General features: G+C 40.2%; 1 pseudogene; it reads left to right on the plus strand.

The window, feature by feature from the left end:
• The first annotated feature begins 15,615 nt into the window (after positions 1-15,615).
• LOC112636848 lies at positions 15,616-15,707 on the plus strand (annotated as a pseudogene).
• Positions 15,708-18,744: the final 3,037 nt, after the last annotated feature.

Genomic DNA, 18,744 nt, shown 5'->3' on the forward strand with positions numbered 1-18,744 from the left:
ATCTCAAAGATATGAAGACATAGGTTCATGTGAAAACCTGTACACAAATGTTCACAGTAGTTGTATTTTTAACAGCTAAACTGGAAACAAATGTCTTTTAATGGGTCAAAGGTTAAGCAAACTGTAGTACATCCATACCATGCAATACATATTTGGCAATAAAAAGGAATGAACTCTTGACATAACAACAATCTAGATGAATCTCCAGAAGCTTATACTGAGTGAAAAGAGCTAACGCCACAATGTTACATACTATATACTTCCATTTATATAACATTCTTGGAAACCACAAAATTATAGACATGAAGAATAGATTAGTGGTTGCCAGGGATCCCAGGATGGAGTTAGGGTAGGAGGGAAATGGGTATGGCTATAAAATGGTAACAGAAGGGATCCTTGCAATGATGAAAATATTCTGTATTTTTACTACATCAGGGTCAATATTCTGGTTGTGACATTGTACTATTAGCTGGCAAGCAGCAAGCATGAGATTGAACCCAAGGACCGGGCCTTAATATGTTTTGCCTCCTTAGACGTGAAATGCTTGATGTGGACCTTAAAGTTTAGGTAGTGTTTGGCTCAGAAAAGAGGAGTAGAGAGCCCCTTTCGAGAAGAAAAAAGAGCAACGATAAAACAAGCCTGTCTGGGAAAAAGTAGATTAATTTAAACAGAGAGGAGAGTTAGACAAAGATGGATGGGAAATTCTTCAAGTACAGGCGACACCAGAGTGAAAAGGCCATGGAGAGTGGGCCAATGAGTTAGCCATCTCCTACTGGGAAGGAGGAGTGAAAGTCTTTGAGGAGAGAATAACTCAATAAAAATGAGAGGTTCGAAGTATTTTAGAGAACGTAGCCTAGCACGTTGCTCTTCGATGTCTGTCACAGTGAACACTGTACCTTTTGTAAGACCATTCTTGGAGACCTTCTCTTTACCAAATACCCTATTTCCCTTAGCCCACCCTGATTCATGAATATTCTCCATGCTGTGCCCCTTTCCCAGCCCCTACCACACCTGCATTCTGAGAGGTGGGATAGCCACCCAGTACCACCACTACCAAGATACTATCAACACAAAACAAAACTCCTTACCTTATTTCCTAGATGTGGACTCACAGATACCTGTAAGCATTTTCTCCTTTTTATTCTTTCCCTTGAGATTTTAGATATGCAATTATAGATAAAATTTGATCCTGTTTTTCTCATTTGCTAGTATGAAAGACATGGTCACGAATCTTTATATTATAATTACTTTTCAGTTGTTTCAAACCAGCTATTTTTCCTACCTATATATTTACAAAATTTACAATTTCAAAGAGCTATTTTTCCTACCTATGTATTTACATATTGAGGTTTCTGCTTTCAGAGAGATTTTATTACCTTCTTCTGAGGTACACTTCCGTAAGTTTAGTGACAGTTTGTCAAACCTGCTTTCACTGGATGGATTACCAATGCCTAGTGATAAGACAGTCAAGTAACAAGGGCTCCCTGGAAGAACGTCCAACCAGCCTGCACGCTGAGAGGAGTGCACACAGGGGTGGAGCATCTAGAAGTTTCTACTGTTTGCAGTGAGGAGGAGTCTGGCCTCTCCTGCTCCAAGGTGGTAACTGGGATTCAGTCTGTGATGTGGGAAGCCTGCTAGCAGGACTCTTGTTTTGCTGAGAATCCCTGTTTCCCTTTTTTTTTTTCCCTTTTCACCCAATAATCCCTGTCTTTCTCACCTTCAAAGTATCTGCAAGCCTAATCTTCATGGTCAGGTGACAAGGACCCTGTTTTTAGCTGAACTAAGGAGAAAGTCTGGCAACGCTGATATACAAACAACATAGCACTTGTGCACTCTCAGTTCAAGAGAAATACTACTGCATGATGTACAGTTTTGAGCCTCATTGACCTACTTCTGTCGAAGTGCATGCCACTAGCATGACGTGGGGGATGCTATGAGAACTCTGATTCTTTTTAAAAATGTTAGCAATGACATAGTCCACAGCACCAAGTCAGTGCCTCTTCTCGGGAATCATGAGTCCGTGAGTCATGGGTCACTGGACTCACAGAACCAGAAAGAACAGATTTTCCTGCTTTTGCTTAGTTTTCCTTTTACAGGCCCCATAATTTTTGCAATGGATTGTGTTTCCCCTTTGTTGTGGCTGCTGGTAAATTTACAACCAAATTTGGGGCTCATCTCCAGCGGTTGAATAGTGTCTTATGATATTCATTATGTGTTATCAAACCTCTCGATGTATCCTGTTTTCCTGATTTCATTTTCCCTTTGCTGCCATTTCCTCACCTTTATTTTCTCAATGTATCCCATTGTATGCATGCAGATAGAAAGATAGATAAGATAAGCTGTCTCAATTATCTTTCTAGAATGATTTGGAGACACGAATAAATCAATAATAGTCTTCATAACAACATCAATCATACTTACTCCAATAATGTGCTTTTTCTCATGCTTGCTTTAGAGTTTGTAATTGAACCTCTGAAAAACTGCTCAAGGCACAATCTACTCCATTTTTAGGCATTTTCCAGGTGAGACATGGCCTTCATCCCAAAGGCCCTGATACCCTATAAACCAAAAATAAAATCCAAGGTCACAATGACTGAACGAATCCCCTCTTGGCCAAGGGGCCCAAGAGAAACTTGAAAAACTGAATTTCCAGCCATGACAGTGAAGGGAGGTTGGACACGCCTCCTTATAGCCCCTCTGTTTGTAGTTTAGGCACAACTGACCAGCATTAACATTAAAACAGAGATCATAAGACTGACCACACAGACTCTTTGTAGAAATAAAATACCAAATTCCATCATGACTTTAGTATAGCATCATGTGGCAGATAGCAGACCCTAAAAGAAATCAAAATGTTTTACTCCAAAATACATTCTTTGACATATTTTGAAATGGCTCTCCAAAGTGATCTTTTCAGGAGGAAATTTGGTTCTGGAGACAATCTCCATTAATGCAGCCAGACCTTCTCTTTCCAGACCTTTCCCAGATCTCGGAGAAATTAAATGAGAGTTTAATTGACACATTTAAGGTCTAAAAAGAGACATTTACTATCTATTCTCTCTGAAGGCTGCTAACTGGAGGCTTCAGAACAAGAACCTTGGCCTCCACATCCTCTTTTATCTTAACTAAAACATTTCTTTCTACTGATTTCAAGTCTTTAGACAAAGCTTAACTCTTGCAACAATTGCCAATCAGAAAATCTTTGAATCTACTTAATGACCTGACATCTGCCCCTTGAAGATATCCCTCCTCTTTAGGCTGAACCAATATACACATTCTGCATATTGATTTATGATTTTACCCATAATTTCTGTCTCCCTAAATTACATAAAACCAAACTGTATCCCGACCACCGTAGGCAACTTTCTCAGGACTACTTGGGACTCTTTCTTGGGTCATGGTCACTCATATTGACTCAGAATAAGCCTCCTTAAATACTTCAGAGTTTGGTTTTCATCCCAATTTAGAGAAAAAGCTTGCAGTTTTTAAAGACCCAAAAACTGACCTAACGCTGTACAAATTTTAGTCACATATTTCACAGAACAGTTGTAGGATCTGTAGACGTTAGAGAGGACCCTATCAGTGTATGGAGTTAGAGCAGTAGGTGAAGGTTTCACAGAGAAGATGAGACAAAATAAACCCTGTGGAGCAGCTGGAATTTGCATTTTCATGATCCTCTCTTTGTTGTCTGTTTTATTTTATTCTCCTATACTCAATTTCTAGTCCACATGCTTCACGTTTTGAGGAATTACAAGTGATAAGAACTTCCGTACCCAGAAGCAGTGCCCCGAGAAACCCTCATGCAAATCATCAGAGAAAGAAATCAATGGCAGACTAGTTGTGAAAATAGTTTGACTCACTTCCTTTAGGTAAAAAGACTTTATTTCAGAGTCATACTCTAAATTAAGTGTAGATATTTACTTACTTACATAAAAATGTCCTTTTTCTGACTCCCCACTGTTAGATTTCGATGCTTGCTGGGTGAGATGAAGACTCTAGCTAAGGAGGGGAACGCTGTACAGAGAGTAGTGCTGTACAGAAGGAATTGAGGGTGACTATGGGTACTAAGTCTGTGGGAAAGGAGAAAATTAAAGAGGGCAGCAAGACTGCATGTATGAACTGCTGCTTGGATAGCCTTGGACAGAATCAGGGAAGTCAAGAGAAGCAAAGGTTCTATCGCCATGGGCTGTTGATGCTAATAGCAAGCGACACAAAATCTGGAAAGGAAAGTGTACAACTTCTAAGGTGAGCCCTTTGCTCGCTCTCTCTCCACAATGACAGATGCTCTTAGTACATCCGACAGCAGCTTCGGCCACGAATTTTCAAACAATGCAATCCATCACTTGGACACTGAGACAGGCCCCGCCTGGAGAATCACTGCCCTGGGGACTGAAGGAATCTGACTCACAGGCATACAATGAGTTAGCAAGGAAAACAGTTTGCCTAGAGGTGCTGCTGCCTTCCACTGTCGGGCCACATGCATTAATTCCTCACTGAGAGCAGATGGTTGTCCTGAATTAGAACACCTCTAAGTGCACAATGCATGGTGAGCAGCAACGGCAGACACAGAGCAGCTCCGTGGAGAAATCTGGGCTCCAGGCTGAAGCAAGGCCTTGGCAGCCTCAAGGACCCCAGTGTTAAAAAGGAACAACAGCTATCAGAAAATTAAAAAAAAAGTCATGCAAATAACCATGCCTGAGCTATTAAGCATGTTCTTTAGATTAATGCTGCCAAACCAAATCAGAATGGCATTGCATGACAGCAGGGAAGCGGCCTGCTGGGAGGAAAGCAAACTAAAAAGCAAAGCAGGCTAGTAAAGGATCAGTCTCTGCTCAGATGCAGGGGTCTCTTGTCCTCTGTGGCTAGGTGGGTGCCACTTATCACCCTGGCAGAGAGACAAAGAGGCAAAGACAAACACTGCTTCCGATGCCTGTCCTGCCCGTCTTTGTGACAGCCGCTTCTTCCATCCAAGGCTTCCCTTGACTGGGGTACAGAGGCAGCCAGCAGTCCAGAGCAGCCAAGGTTAAATGCCCTTACCTGGGAAGCTGGACAAATTCCTGAACACAGCTTTTGGAGATAACGTGGCAGTAGTGTCAGGCCTCTGAGCCCAAACTAAGCCATCATATCTCCAGTAACCTGCACGTACACATCTAGATCTCCTGAAGCAACTGAAGATCCACAGAAGTGAAAATAGCTTCACTGATGACATTCCACCATTGTGATTTGTTTCTACCCCATCGTAACTGATCAATGTTCTTTATAATCTCCCCCACCCTTAAGAAGTTTCTTTGTAATTCTCCCCACCCTTGAGAATGTACTTTGTGAGATCCACTCCTTTCCCCTAAAACATTGCTCTTAACTCCACTACCTATCCCAAAACCTGTAAGGACTCATGATAATCCCACCACCTTTACTGACTCCTTTTTCGGACTCAGCCCTCCTGCACCCAGGTGAATAAACAGCCTTGTTGCTCACAAGGCTGTTTGGTGATCTCTTCACACGGACACGTGAAACAGGTAGAACTTGTTCTGAGCATCAAGGGAGCCTTGGCCAGCATGAGAGATGCAGGTACTCTGAGAACAGTTGCCATTCAATGGCCTTTCCAATCAATATTCCTTAACTATTTATTCTACATTTATTTAGAGAAGAAGAGAAAAACATTTTCTATTACACAAATTGTATAGGTAATTTAAATTCAGAATATAAATTACATTTTACCCGGGAAAATTGTTCGGAAACATGAAAAACAGAAAAAAAAATTCTTTTAATTTTTTTGGTTTCCACTTGAAAACATTGGTAAGAATCTTTCCTGCTTTCTGTGCTTTCTATTATTTTTATTTTATAAATTTTAAACTAATAGAACTATTCATGATTTAAATTTAATAATAAATAAATAAAGTAAATCACCTATTCCTAGTAAATGACCCTACTAGTTTCATAATATCAATGAATTTTAACAGGTCCTCAATATAGAAGACTGTCGGTTGGCGTGTGACAGATTTGCGGCATTGCCTGAATTTAACAATTTGAACAAAAGGACATAAAAACTGAACACAGTTGATGAAGTGTAAATGAGTCAAACTTTCATGTACAGAGTCAAGGCTGCAGTCAGTATTACATAAACCAAAGTTACTTGCAAGTTAAATTAATTGAGAAGCAGAGAGGGTGTGCTTGAGAGAGAGAGAGAGAGAGAGAGAGAGAGAGTGTGTGTGTGTGTGTGTGTGTGTGTGTGTTGGTCTTCAAAGAAAACAAACAAATGTGTAGAACAAGCCTGAGAAGGGAGTTCTCAGGCCCCATGGACAATGGAGAGAGTAGTCTCCACTACGGATGTGCCACTTCCTGCCCCTTTGTGGGTAGTTCTCCTCTTAAACCAATCACTTCCTTCCCTAACATCACCTTTACTTTGAACTAGTCTGAGTACACTTCAGTTACTTATAACGAGTGGGAAGTTTTAAGACTGATGTGGTGTGTGCGTGTGTGCGTGTGTGTGTGTGTGTGTATGTTGAACAATCTCAGAGTGTTAGGGAGATTTTTAAAGGAAGGAAATGAGAGAAAGGCAACTCAATGGCCAAACAGGTTTATTTACAAGAATAAGCCTGCGAGGGCTGCCAGTCAGGAGTCTGGCTGAGACCCTGACTGCTCTTAAACTGAGGTTTTCATAATCCAGTTTCTATAGGGGAGGGGTTGGGGAAGCGCTGGCAGGTTGGAACTGTAAGGGGCGGCGGAGGGATATAGTTAGGGCCAGTCAGGCTTTGTTATGGTCAGAGTTGTTACACTCTGTTAAAGGTATAAGCGAGGTTGACCTTTGCTTTTTTTTGGGAACAGTGTCACCAAGGTAGGAAACACAAGATACCAAGGTAGAAAAATGTCATTGCTATTGTTAATTCTCACACAGCAGAGGAAACTTAGAAATCAGTTCAAGGGAAGGGGCTGGCAGAGGGGTTTCCTAAGTCTTTGGAACAAATCAATCCAAGTGCTAAACAACACGGAGACGACATTTATTGAGCACCTACTAAGTACTGGGTTGGGGAGAGAGGTACAGTCCCTTAGGCCAGTGATGCCAGGAGCCCAGGCATTCTATTAATACCCTGTAGCAATCAGTAATGGAAGGGAGAGCTTGCCCAACTGGTGGTTCTGAGGCTGACAGGAGACTAGAGTGTATGGCTGCATGAGTATGCCACGGCCAACGCGGAAGCCATGCAGATAACGTGCCAAGGCCAAGGGTAATGCATTATGTTCCAGGACAGTGACATCAGAAGGTGAGTAGAGAAGGCAGCCCAATTTTGGTGGGGTTCTCACTCTTCCTCAACTGGCTGTTACATCTAGGTAGCAAGAGAAAGATGGAAAAATTACTCAGCAACACCTAAAGCCCTGATTGATCTATCCACTGTGGAAACTCTGTAAATGTCAGCTCTAAATCCTCCTTATTCTGGAGTATGACTTTCATTGTCTTTTAGGGTATTCATGTCAATGTCTATAAGGAAACAGACAAACATAGTTATTGGCAAATATGTAGATTAAATACATTGGGTGGATGGAGGGGTAAAGTGGTCTTAGAGGAGTAGACAATAAGGGTGTATTGAAGTTATAATGACAACTCTTTGAAGGATTCACTGGTTCTTCCTGGGAGAGGTAAGACTTCTAGACACTCCCTCTTGAGTTCAGCAGACCAGATGTTCAGGCCACACTGTTAAGTCGAAGGAAAAAAAAATATAGCCTCAGTAAGGCACTAGAAATGGGATCATTGATATTTTGTCAAGCTCAGCCTCCTACCCAAAATACAAACAAAACTTTGGTAGTTGTTCAGTATGAAGAAAACAGTTGCGGTGTGTTATCAAATCCTGTGAGAGACTAAAGCTTCAGATTAATCAATAACACAATCTGACTTCTGTCTTAGTGAATTAGGCCCAAGGGCTAGAAATCTTTCTGAAAATCAAGAGAAGTATTCCACTGTATCAGGGCTGATCATGTTTCCATTGAATCTGGCCCTGTTAAGAGAAAGGCCTTGGTGATAAAATAGGTGTTCTCAGATCCTATATCATGGTTTTCCTCCTGATTCAACTCTTGGGGCAGGGAGTGTGATGGGGAACAAGTTTGTTAAGCTTTGTACATAAAAGGTATACCTTCAGAAACATAAAACGTCATTTTCAATACAGCACTTTATAAACTAAATAGCCCCCCAACCCCAAATTTTAACAAGCAGTCTGCCTTTAATACTTGAAAACCAAAATTGCTTTCTGTTTTAATCGATGAAAACCAAGCTTTAGCTTATAAATGGATTTTTCCCAGAATTCTTTATAAACCACCGAAAGTGGATATTTATAATGGAAGTCCACTTGGTTCTTCATAAAGCTAATTTAGGCTGGATAATTCCCTTCAGGCAGCAGTAGGCATTTTTCTCTTCAGCTCTTGTATAATTAATACCAAGATACAAATATATTCCTATCTATTTCAGGGGGTGCAGAAGTGGTGAGAAAAAAAAGAAGGGGAGATGATACTAGTGTCAAATGAATTCTCTAATACATTTCCCCACTAGAGGGAAAGATAAATTAAATGTGCAATAAAAATTTAATAGCGAACAGTGATTGCACTATAGGAACCCTGATAGAAATAAGCATAATGGCATAATAAATTTTCTTGTGTGAGAAATGATTATTTGGAGCTTTAAGCTTTGACAATTCTTGTAAATCTTATCTGTTTGTTAGCAATTAATAATATTAAATTGCTTCACATCTCCCTAGATAAACATCAGCAAGCTCTCAAATCATTGTTGAAGAAATGCATAATCTACTGCACATCATCAGAGTTTTCTAAAATTTCCGAGATATTAAATAGCACTGTTCCAAGGAGAAATAAAAGCAATTTGATCTTTAATACTGATACAAATAGATCCACAAATATTTGTTAAACCCGACTTTGTGCTTAGTAGAGATAGCTAGCTGTCCATCAAAATCCATTTTTGTATTTTAGGGTATAAATCTGTGCCTGGGAAGTGGTTGCCCAGGATAGGAGTATATCACATCCCCAGTCTCCTATGCCTCTACTGTGACCATACGACTCATCTCTCCGATAACACTGACTGGAAATGATGTTTGCATTTGTAAGCTAAGTTTTAAGGATAGGACCATGGGTTGGGCGCGGTGGCTCACGCTTGTAATCCCAGCACTTTGGGAGGCTGAGACGGGTGGATCACGAGGTCAGGAGTTCGAGACCAGTCTGGCCAACATGGTGAAACCCTGTCTCTACTAAAAATACAAAAATTAGCTGGGGGTGGTAGTGGGCACCTGTAATCCAAGCTACTCAGGAGGCTGAGGCAGGAGAATCATTTGAACCCAGGAGGCAGAGTTTTCAGTGAGCTGAGATTGCGAGACTGAATCTCAAAAACAAACAAACAAAAAGGGACCACTTGGCTCTTCGGCTCTTTCAACTTCTCCAAGCTCCTGGTAGAAAACAACAAAATCCTAAAATAGGAAGAACCACACATTGAGAGGAGCTGGCTCTGAGTCTACATGTGGCAAAAAGCTGTTCATGAACAGGAACAAGAATGCCAGCCTTGCTTAAGTGAGTAAGATCTAGACTTCTGTTACATTTCAGCCATTACACATCGGTGAGTCTATTTGTCACAGCATGTTTGCCCTGTCTGACTACTAGAATAGCATTCTTACAGACTTCATGAGATACATAAAGAAGTGAAAGACATTGCTCTTCTTACAAAAAATTACTTTACTCTGGTTAGGGAAACAAAGAATATGTGCAAGAAAAGTAAAACATCATAAAAATAGGAAATGATAGTTTAAGAGATGTCAGAGGATAGTACAAGAGTAAATTCACAACTAACTGGCATTGGCACAAAGTACTAGGAGTTCAAAGGTAAAAACCTAAATATGTATTTGGAAAATATCCATAGGAAAATGGTGGGTTCTACTGGTGAGAGCTTCAAGCTATGCTGCTGATAATCAAATCACCTTCTGGGAAATTCTTCATTTGAATAAATAAACCTAAAGCTCCTGGTATCCTTAATTCTTTTAGATATTGATATAGTTTGTGTATTTGTTCCCACCCAAATCTCATGTTGAATTGTATTCCCCAGTATTGGAGGTGGGGCCTGGTGGCAGGTGATTGGATCATGGGAGTGAATTTCTCATGCATGGTTGAGCACCATTCCCTTGGTGCTGTACTCACAATAGTGAGTTCTCATGAGACCTGGTCGTGTAAAAGTGTGTGGCACACCCCCACCTCTCTGTCTTGCTCCTGCTTTCGCCATACGACGTGCCTGCTCCCCCTTCACCTTTTGCCATGATTGTAAGCTTCCTGAAGCCACCCTAGAAGCTGAGCAGATGCCAGCACCATGCTTCTTGTAAAGCCTGCAAAACTGTGAGCCAATTAAACCTCTTTTCTTGTAAATTACCCAGTCTCGGGTATTTCTTTATAGCGATGCAAAATCAGCCTAATACCTATGTGTTCCAGAATCTCTGATTTGCCTGCAGTTGTAAGCTTATTTATTCTTGTAATGCCTACTTTTGACCTGATTAGACCATTTATGTTCTAATTTTGTTGTTGTTTCCTTAAAACATCATGTTATGATCAATCTCTTCCCTTTCAGTGTAAAATGATTTCTATTTCACTGATTCCATTTCATTCAGGAAGTAAGTTTGTAAATTCTAGCTAAAAGAGACTCAGTTCAAATTTCAGCTCAGATTAGAAGAGTTCCAGAAATAAACATGATGTATTCATATTATTTTTAAAGCTTCTTATTAAGTGTTACAATTTGCTAGCCACAGTGGATGTAATGATGAACACCATGTAGACCATAGCCTTTTGGTATTTATATTCTAATAAACTTCCTCCAAAAGAGGAGGTCATATCATAGACAGAAAGAACTAGATACATGAAGCCTGTAGGCCTGAAGATGACTCAGTGGTCAAAAGATAACTGTCTTCTTTAAATCTTTAACGGTTTTTTCCCAGGGAATAGAGATCAGACTTATTTCTCATGGCTTTTGCCCACTGATATGGACAGTGGGCACTGTCAGTCACTCAAAAAATGTATTTTGAATGAATGAATGTCATCCTGAGCCTACGAACTTGAATCAATTCCAGATATTTTTCATTTGCTGTAAGAAATGGCACATAACTTGGTCATCTAATTGCTGTGATCTTTCAGGGGAAAAAAAAAAAAAAAGTCAATCTAAGGACCAGGACCACTGGTAATAGCCATACGAAGAAGGATTTGGGTTTGATATAAAGATGCAATTTCTAAAAGTCAGAGTGTTCAAACATGCATGGCCTTACTTTCTGAAAGGAATTAAGTTTTCAGGCATCATGGACTAAATGACAGAGATATGAGGCGGAAGACATTCAGACATTGGAGGTTCTCAGGCAAGGGCTCAAGATACTCCGAGCTGAATCTTCAGTAAAAATGTAGGGTTGGCTGGGAATTAGCAAAGCAAAGGCCCTAGGGTCCCTGGGGGATGAGGTAGGGGAAAGAGCTAGACAGGAACCAGGACCCCATAAATAGTCCACAGGGTAGAGCTCGAACACCAGAAAAAACTAAGGAACTTAATTAAGGGAGAGAAACCTCATTGGAGGCTCTGTCATGTTGAGTGGGCCACCCAGAAAATGGTATGCTTGGGACCACACAGATACTGAGAACTCATCCCTTAGCCCTGAATACAAGGTCTGCTTGGCCGTGAAAAGCAGTGTGTGTGTTTTAGAGGAAACCAAGGCTCTTGGCAGTCCTGGTGGAAACATTTGACTCTGCCCTGGGAGTTTCTCTTAATTCTGTGCCCTATCAGACAGAGGTAGTGAAAAACGAAGGGTCTTCTGGAATGTTTAATAGCTCTGCGACTTTGGGAAGTCCACCCTGACCTTCAGTTTCATCGGCCAAAGGAGGACAACAACATGAAGCTGGGAGGGTGGTGTGAGAATTAAACAAGAATTGGCTCTGATCTGTGCTAGGTGCCTAATCAATGTATTGCTTCTTTTTTCCCTTCTAGCCTTGAAATTTTATAATTCTTTCTCCATGAGAAGCTTCAAAATCTTTTTATTTTCAAGTCAAGCATGGTGGCTCACGCCTGCAATCCCAGCACTTTGGGAGGCCAAGGCTGCTGGATCACCTGAGGTCAGGAGTTCGAGGCCAGCCTGGCCAACATGGAGAAACCCCATCTCTACTAAAAATACAAAATTAGCCAGGTGTGGTGGTATATGTCTGTAATCCCAGCTACTCAGGAGGCTGAGACAAAAGAATCGCTTGATTTTTTTTATTTTCATTTCCTCTTAGGAGCCGCTAATTTATCATTTGAGAAAGTCAAGTGGTATTTATAGATCCATGAAACTGGAATGTGCTGTGTAAACTAAGATGAAGGCAAAGCCAGGGCTTTTGGTTGCCCCCTTGGGATCCCAGTTTGGCTATTTTGTAGACCCAACTAATTTTTCTCCATGTCTGCTAGTGTTACTCTAAATTAAGATGTAATGCATTCTGGAAGTTCATTGGCATTTGAAGGGTCTTCTCTAAACTGTATCTAAATCACCTAGAGTTGATGCAGCATTCTAGGAAGGACAAACATGTATTTTTACATTTAGTTCAGAACGTGGCAGAAAAGCTGAGGTTGTCATGTGTTCTTTTCTTCATCCAGAAAATCTCATTGCACAAGCATAATTCTCTTCTCGCCAGGAGTCACCAGGCTTGCATCAAACAAAAGTGTGTTGGCATTACAATAATCAAAGCAGGAGCAAAATGTCCTTCAATTTTCACGTTCCTTTCAAACCAAACAAAATATGGCCCGATGCACATCTATTCCAGACAAGGCATTCCCATGGGAGTGGGGGTAAAATGTCCTAATGCATTTTCAATTTACAAAGTAACTTTCCCTATATTTAGATCAGTCCATTTATATCGGAGTTCAAAAATTCAAGAGAATCTGGCATCTTTCCTCCCTAGCACGATTATGTTTTTCAAAGAATTCTGTTCTCAAAAATTTTTACCCTTCTCTCAGAAATAGGCTCTTCAGTTGGGGTATTTTAAGCTATGTAAATGTTTCTTTATTTTCATACTTACAAACTGTCTAACTCACTTTGTTAGTGCATGGTTTTGCTTTTCAAAGGATCTGTTTACGATGCATACAACAAAACCAAGTAATCATGTTGCCACCCACACCCAAGATTAGAAAAATGATCATTAGTGCTCACAATAATCATTTCAGGCCACATAAAATCAAAATAATGCCTTATGATCCATCCAAGACTATCAGATCTGAGTTGTTTATGTTTATATATTTTATTCTATAATAAATCCTTGATATGTGGGTAAGTCATTTGTCTGCAATACATTCTAAGATGAATTAGGTGGGCTTTTTTGTTTTGTTTTGTTTTGTTTTAGATAGTCACATAAGGAGGGCAGGGGCAGGATTAGAAAACATTAAAAGACTTGGAAAATGCTCTAAAATAAACATAGGGCATCAAAGAGAAATACAGTATTTAAGAGCAAGGATGAGGAAAAGAAGACAATCACATAAAAATGTTTTATTTCTCCATGTTGGTGGTCAGAAGTGACCCAAGGGCTAAGTACCACACCACAGAAAGATTTTTACAAAGTAGGTAACATAATATTTCTGAATTAGAGTTTTGGGATGTAATTCATGTTAAGTGGTTAGTTCAGGCTTTCAGGCAGTTTGCACTTTGAAATCAGAGTCATTTCTGAAATCCTATGAGAATTCAGTTTTTAATTTCCTAAGAAATAACTGATTTGCCCGAAAATCAAATGTTGGAATTGAAAGGGGCAGATTTTTAGTTAAATCATGTTATAGTTGATTCTGTGAGCACCCATATTAGTTATTTCCGGTTGTCAATATACCTCAAAACACCTCGTGCTGGCCGGGCGCGGTGGCTCACACCTGCAATCCCAGCACTTTGGGAGGCCGAAGAGGGTGGATCCACCTGAGATCAAGAACTCGAGACCAGCCTGGCCAACATGGTGAAATCCCGTTTCTACTAAAAATACAAAAAATTAGCTGGACATGGTGGCAGACACCTGTAATCCCAGCTACTCAGGAGGCTGAGTCAGGAGAATCACTTGAACCCAGGAGGCAGAGGTTGCAATAAGCTGAGATTGTGCCATTGCACTCCAGCCTAGGCATCAAGAGCGAAACTCCATCTCAAAAACAAACAAAAAAACCAAAACACTCCTTGTGCTGTGCTGAAGTCTTGGTTGAGAGAGAATTGCGGACATCGGGGCATGCTGGAGCCCTACCTCAAAGGGCACTGAGCACAATTAACCAACAAGCAGGGAAGGGAGGCAGCAGGTAAGAGCAGGGATGTGCCTGCTGAGCCGCTCCTCACCCTTGACCATGGGCAGTGGACAGGGATCATCCAGGTCTTCACAAAAGTATAGACAGCTTTCCAGATGGAATGGAGGCTTAGATGCCTAAAGAATAGATGTCTGTTAAATAGACTAACAACATCAAGAGGGCAGAGGATGATGAAACAAAGACTAAAAAGATACGGAGGCTGAAGAACTGGGTTCAGAAGAGAATTCTATGGGGCACCAGCAGGCACCTTAGAATCTTGCCTTGGATTTATGGAGGCTTGCAGAAATAGAAGTGGCATGTCCAAACCATCATCTTCATTACTATTCATTGTATGTGCTTACATGAACTGAGGACTGTGGGTGCATTGTTATCACAACAGGGCCATGGGACATGACTAATGGAAAGACACCAACAGCCACAGATAAAGGATGCAAAAGTTATATCTGAACCGAAATTTTAAAATTTATAGAGATAGTTATTGACAGAGGCAACATAGCATGCTCCCAGATGGAAGTAAAGGCTCCCCATGTCTACAGTCTTGCATGGAGGTGCAGGTACTGTATCACACACCAAGTGACCATTTCCCTAAATGCAAGGAGCTCACAGCTGCCATCCACATGGTACTAGTGTGTATTGGGAGGGAATTTACTATACTCTCCTGACCCCTCCCCATATTTCTGATCTGGAGATTCTTGTTCAGTCTGCCTTTTCACCACATACAAGGAACTGCTCTAAAACCACTCAAGTAAGCATTTGATTGGATAAATCCACGACCTTGTCCAAACACATAGCATCCCTTAGGAGGTCCAAAGATCAGGCCTGTTTTAGGTCCATTTCTACAGAGGACATGGTTTACATGTTTACTCTAAAAACCTGAAGCTGGTATTTCCAACCCAGACTAGTCTGGAAATGGTGACTTCTGGGGAAGGATCTGTTTGAAGATTTCATTATAAGTTTCATCCAGTCTTCAGTTTGATTACTTTTAGGCCTGAACTGACTTCTGGTGCCCCCAGCTGAGCTAGGCTAGCTGGCAAGTGGAGGCCTAATAACAGATCCACTTTCAATCAAAAGGTCATTGCTGTGCTTGTTGATAAATACTGCATGTGTGACTCCTGTTATTTATTTAACCTTTAATAATGCTCACTACACCTGCATTTCTGGGGCCTGTGGTTAAAGTTTAGGAATCAGTCCACTTGATTATGAGTTTAGAGACCCAAATTTAGTCCTAGTACCAATGGTACCAACAGAGCAGTAAATTAAGTAGCTTCACATCTCAAGTGACTTTCTTCATCTACAAAATAAGGCAATCGAACCTTTTGTAGTTCATGAGCATAGATGAGTGGGTGTTCACGCACGTGTGTGAGACGTGCCACCCTCACATTGGCACATTACCCATCTGACCTGAAGAAAAAAATATTAAATGAAAAACATTTTAAATAAATAAATAAAATAAGGCAATTGGACTAGGTTAATGTTTATCCAAGATTTTCCTGAAGTTTCTCACTGGGCTCACCTGATGTGGTTATAGAAAAGTAAATCTTTGCGGACTCATCCCCGACTTAGATTCAGAATCTTCGGAGAAGGGGTCTGGAATATTTCACTTGCAGCAAATTCCCCTAGGGACACTGAACCATCAGGTCATTTCTGAGGTTTCATCGATCTTTGACATTACATGAGGACAAGGACAAAGTAATATTTCTATTGATCTGACATGACTATATGAATAGGGTTAATTCTAGCAATTTGGTCACCTTCGCGTGCTTTATATCAGGTGATTGAGTCATCAAGCATAGAGATACTATGGCAACTGTTGAAGAAGCTCAGAATTTTAAGCCAAGATGACCTGGGTTCAAATCCTGCTTAATTTCTGCTCTAATTCTCTTCCTTCCTGATTCCCTAAGCCTCCATTTCCCAATCTGTTAAGCATGTGTGATAACAATGCCTGTGTCTTAGGCAGTACCATCACAAATGTTTCCATAAAAGAGAGCTTAGGAAAGGCAATTGTAAGAGAGGGATAGTGTAGGAAGTGAAGGGCGGGGAATGGGATGGAGGACTGATCTTGAAACTTCATTTGCCTAAGAAGGTCCATGTGAGGTGACTTTGGCAAAGGTAGGAGGATGGGAACTGATGGAGATTTACTATCACTACTTGTGATGATTATGAAGATTAATAAGGAAATAAGGATATTTTTCATAGATTTTTCTGACACAAACAATGATCAATGAGTAACAGCTCTTATTAAGTTGAACCATATGAAATTGCTAATTTTCAACTCTTTTTGACTGTCTAAATGGCAGTTTCATATGGTTTAAAAATAATATAATTTAATATTGAAATCCCAGTATGATACAATGAGTTTATTTTTCCCAAATTATTCATGTCATTTTCAAGTAAGAAAAAGTGAGAGAGGTATCACTGAATATATAACATGTTTTTTCTTTTATAATGTTTTTTTTCTTTTAATGAAAATTCAAAAGGCTTCACCTCAAGTCACACTACCATCATTTTTCTAAGTAATGATACAATAAGAAGTGAGGTAGCAGGTGGGAGTTGTGATAGAAAACACCCAGGAGGATGTCAGATGAGAGATTCTTACGCCTTGTTCTAACGATTATAATAACAGCTATCTTTCTTGTTGAGCGCACCCTGTCTCTGCGACTTTAATGATGACATGGATGCCTAATCGGGTGTTAATGTGACCCATCGACACCACTGGGTGCTTAAAAAGTCACACACTTTCTGCCTGCTGGTAATGGATGGTTCTGCATTTCCTTTCCTTAGAGGCCATCTTATAAACAAGAACTAGTCATATGGGATATAAAAATTATTAACAGTCTTAACTGAACTATTAATATTATGTTACTAACCAGACAAGATATCAATCTAATTTGCTAATTTCATATTCACATTTTATCTAATAGCTAAAATGAAGAATAAATCATGTTGACTCTCATATGTTTATGCTCCATGTTTTTAAACCTTGTGGGTGTGGATGTCTCTATTGAAATTTATTTTCTGTAAGTTCTCATAGAATATCTGGAAAGCTTGCTAAAAGGAAAAATGGAACCGTAAGGTTTTCCAGGCCATGATGACTCACACTGAACATCTCACCCAGCAGATATAACATTTGTTACTACCTGAGTCCAAATACTCAAGATGTCACATAAAAATATGAGAACTCAGACTGGGAAAATAAGCCCGAATATTTTATTAGAAACCCAGAATTGCAAAGAACCCAGGGCTGACTAAACACATCCATGATTACTATTGGTCTATACTGATTCATTAATTCAATCATTTTATCTCTCAGGTGGCAGGAGAAAGCATAGAAGAAAAGCATTCTTTCAAAAATAGATTAGCGAGGATTTTCTTGTGTACTTCATATTTGTTTTGTTGGTGGTGGTGTTTAATTGAAAGAAGATGAAAGGAAGAGAGAGATCTTTACCTAAATTTTTCCACACCTCCATCTCTGACTTGATCTCTGCACCAATCCTTGGCAACCCCGAGGAGATTATATTTGTGTGTCTTTCTGGGTCTGATGTAAGTGAGGAAAGAAAGCTGAACTGAGAACTAATAATAATGGACTTGGGACAGTAGTGACCTGAGCTCTTAAACTGCCTTTAATTTGATCTAGTGTGATATATTTAAGCATCATGAGAGGGTAAAGAAAATACTATAGGAAAGACAAGAGAGAAACAAAAAAAGGAACCCTCAGTTCCAGTCCTGGTTCAGCTTCTGACATAGGACCAGGAAACAGAGAAAAAGAAAACCCTTAATAAAAAAAAAGGCAGGGAAGCACACTAGCCAGGCTGAGACTGGGCAGCAACTCTGAAGGCAATGATGTGGAAGTCTTGGCACATTCAGGGATGTGACGAGATGATGTGTTAGGATAGTCTCATGGAGTTCATGGAGTTTGGGATTTTCAAGAACAGCAGGATTCAGGAGGCTAAAGCAGAGGTCAGTAAACTATAACAACCAAAAATCGAATCCAGCCCCACCCCGTTGTTTGCATGGTATCTATGCTGCTTTCATGCAACAATAGCAAATGGAATCAAGTAGTTGCAACAGAGACCATGTGGCCCACAAAGCTGAAAATGCTTAGTAGCTGACCCTTTACAGAAGTTTGTTGATGCCTGGGGTAGAATAATTCAGAAGGAAGGTCAGAATGTTACAACAAAAGTAGGAAATTGGGAATGAACATACTACATTAAAAGACAAAAAGGACAGCAATCTGCCCTAAACAGAAACCCCTAGAAGTAAGGAGTGGGGAGTCAGGGGTGTCGCCTTGCAAAATTCACACTATGGAGTCTTGAGGATGAGATCAAAGAATTTTGACTTCATTCTCTAGGTAGTAAAAAAAAGAAAACAAAACAAAAGAGCCACTTCAAGATTTTTCACTAGTAAGAATGCCAGTGATGTTTTAATTTAGTTACTGTATG

The sequence above is a fragment of the Theropithecus gelada genome, chromosome 12 (genome assembly GCF_003255815.1).
Source record: "Theropithecus gelada isolate Dixy chromosome 12, Tgel_1.0, whole genome shotgun sequence".
In the NCBI taxonomy this organism is placed as follows: domain Eukaryota; kingdom Metazoa; phylum Chordata; class Mammalia; order Primates; family Cercopithecidae; genus Theropithecus; species Theropithecus gelada.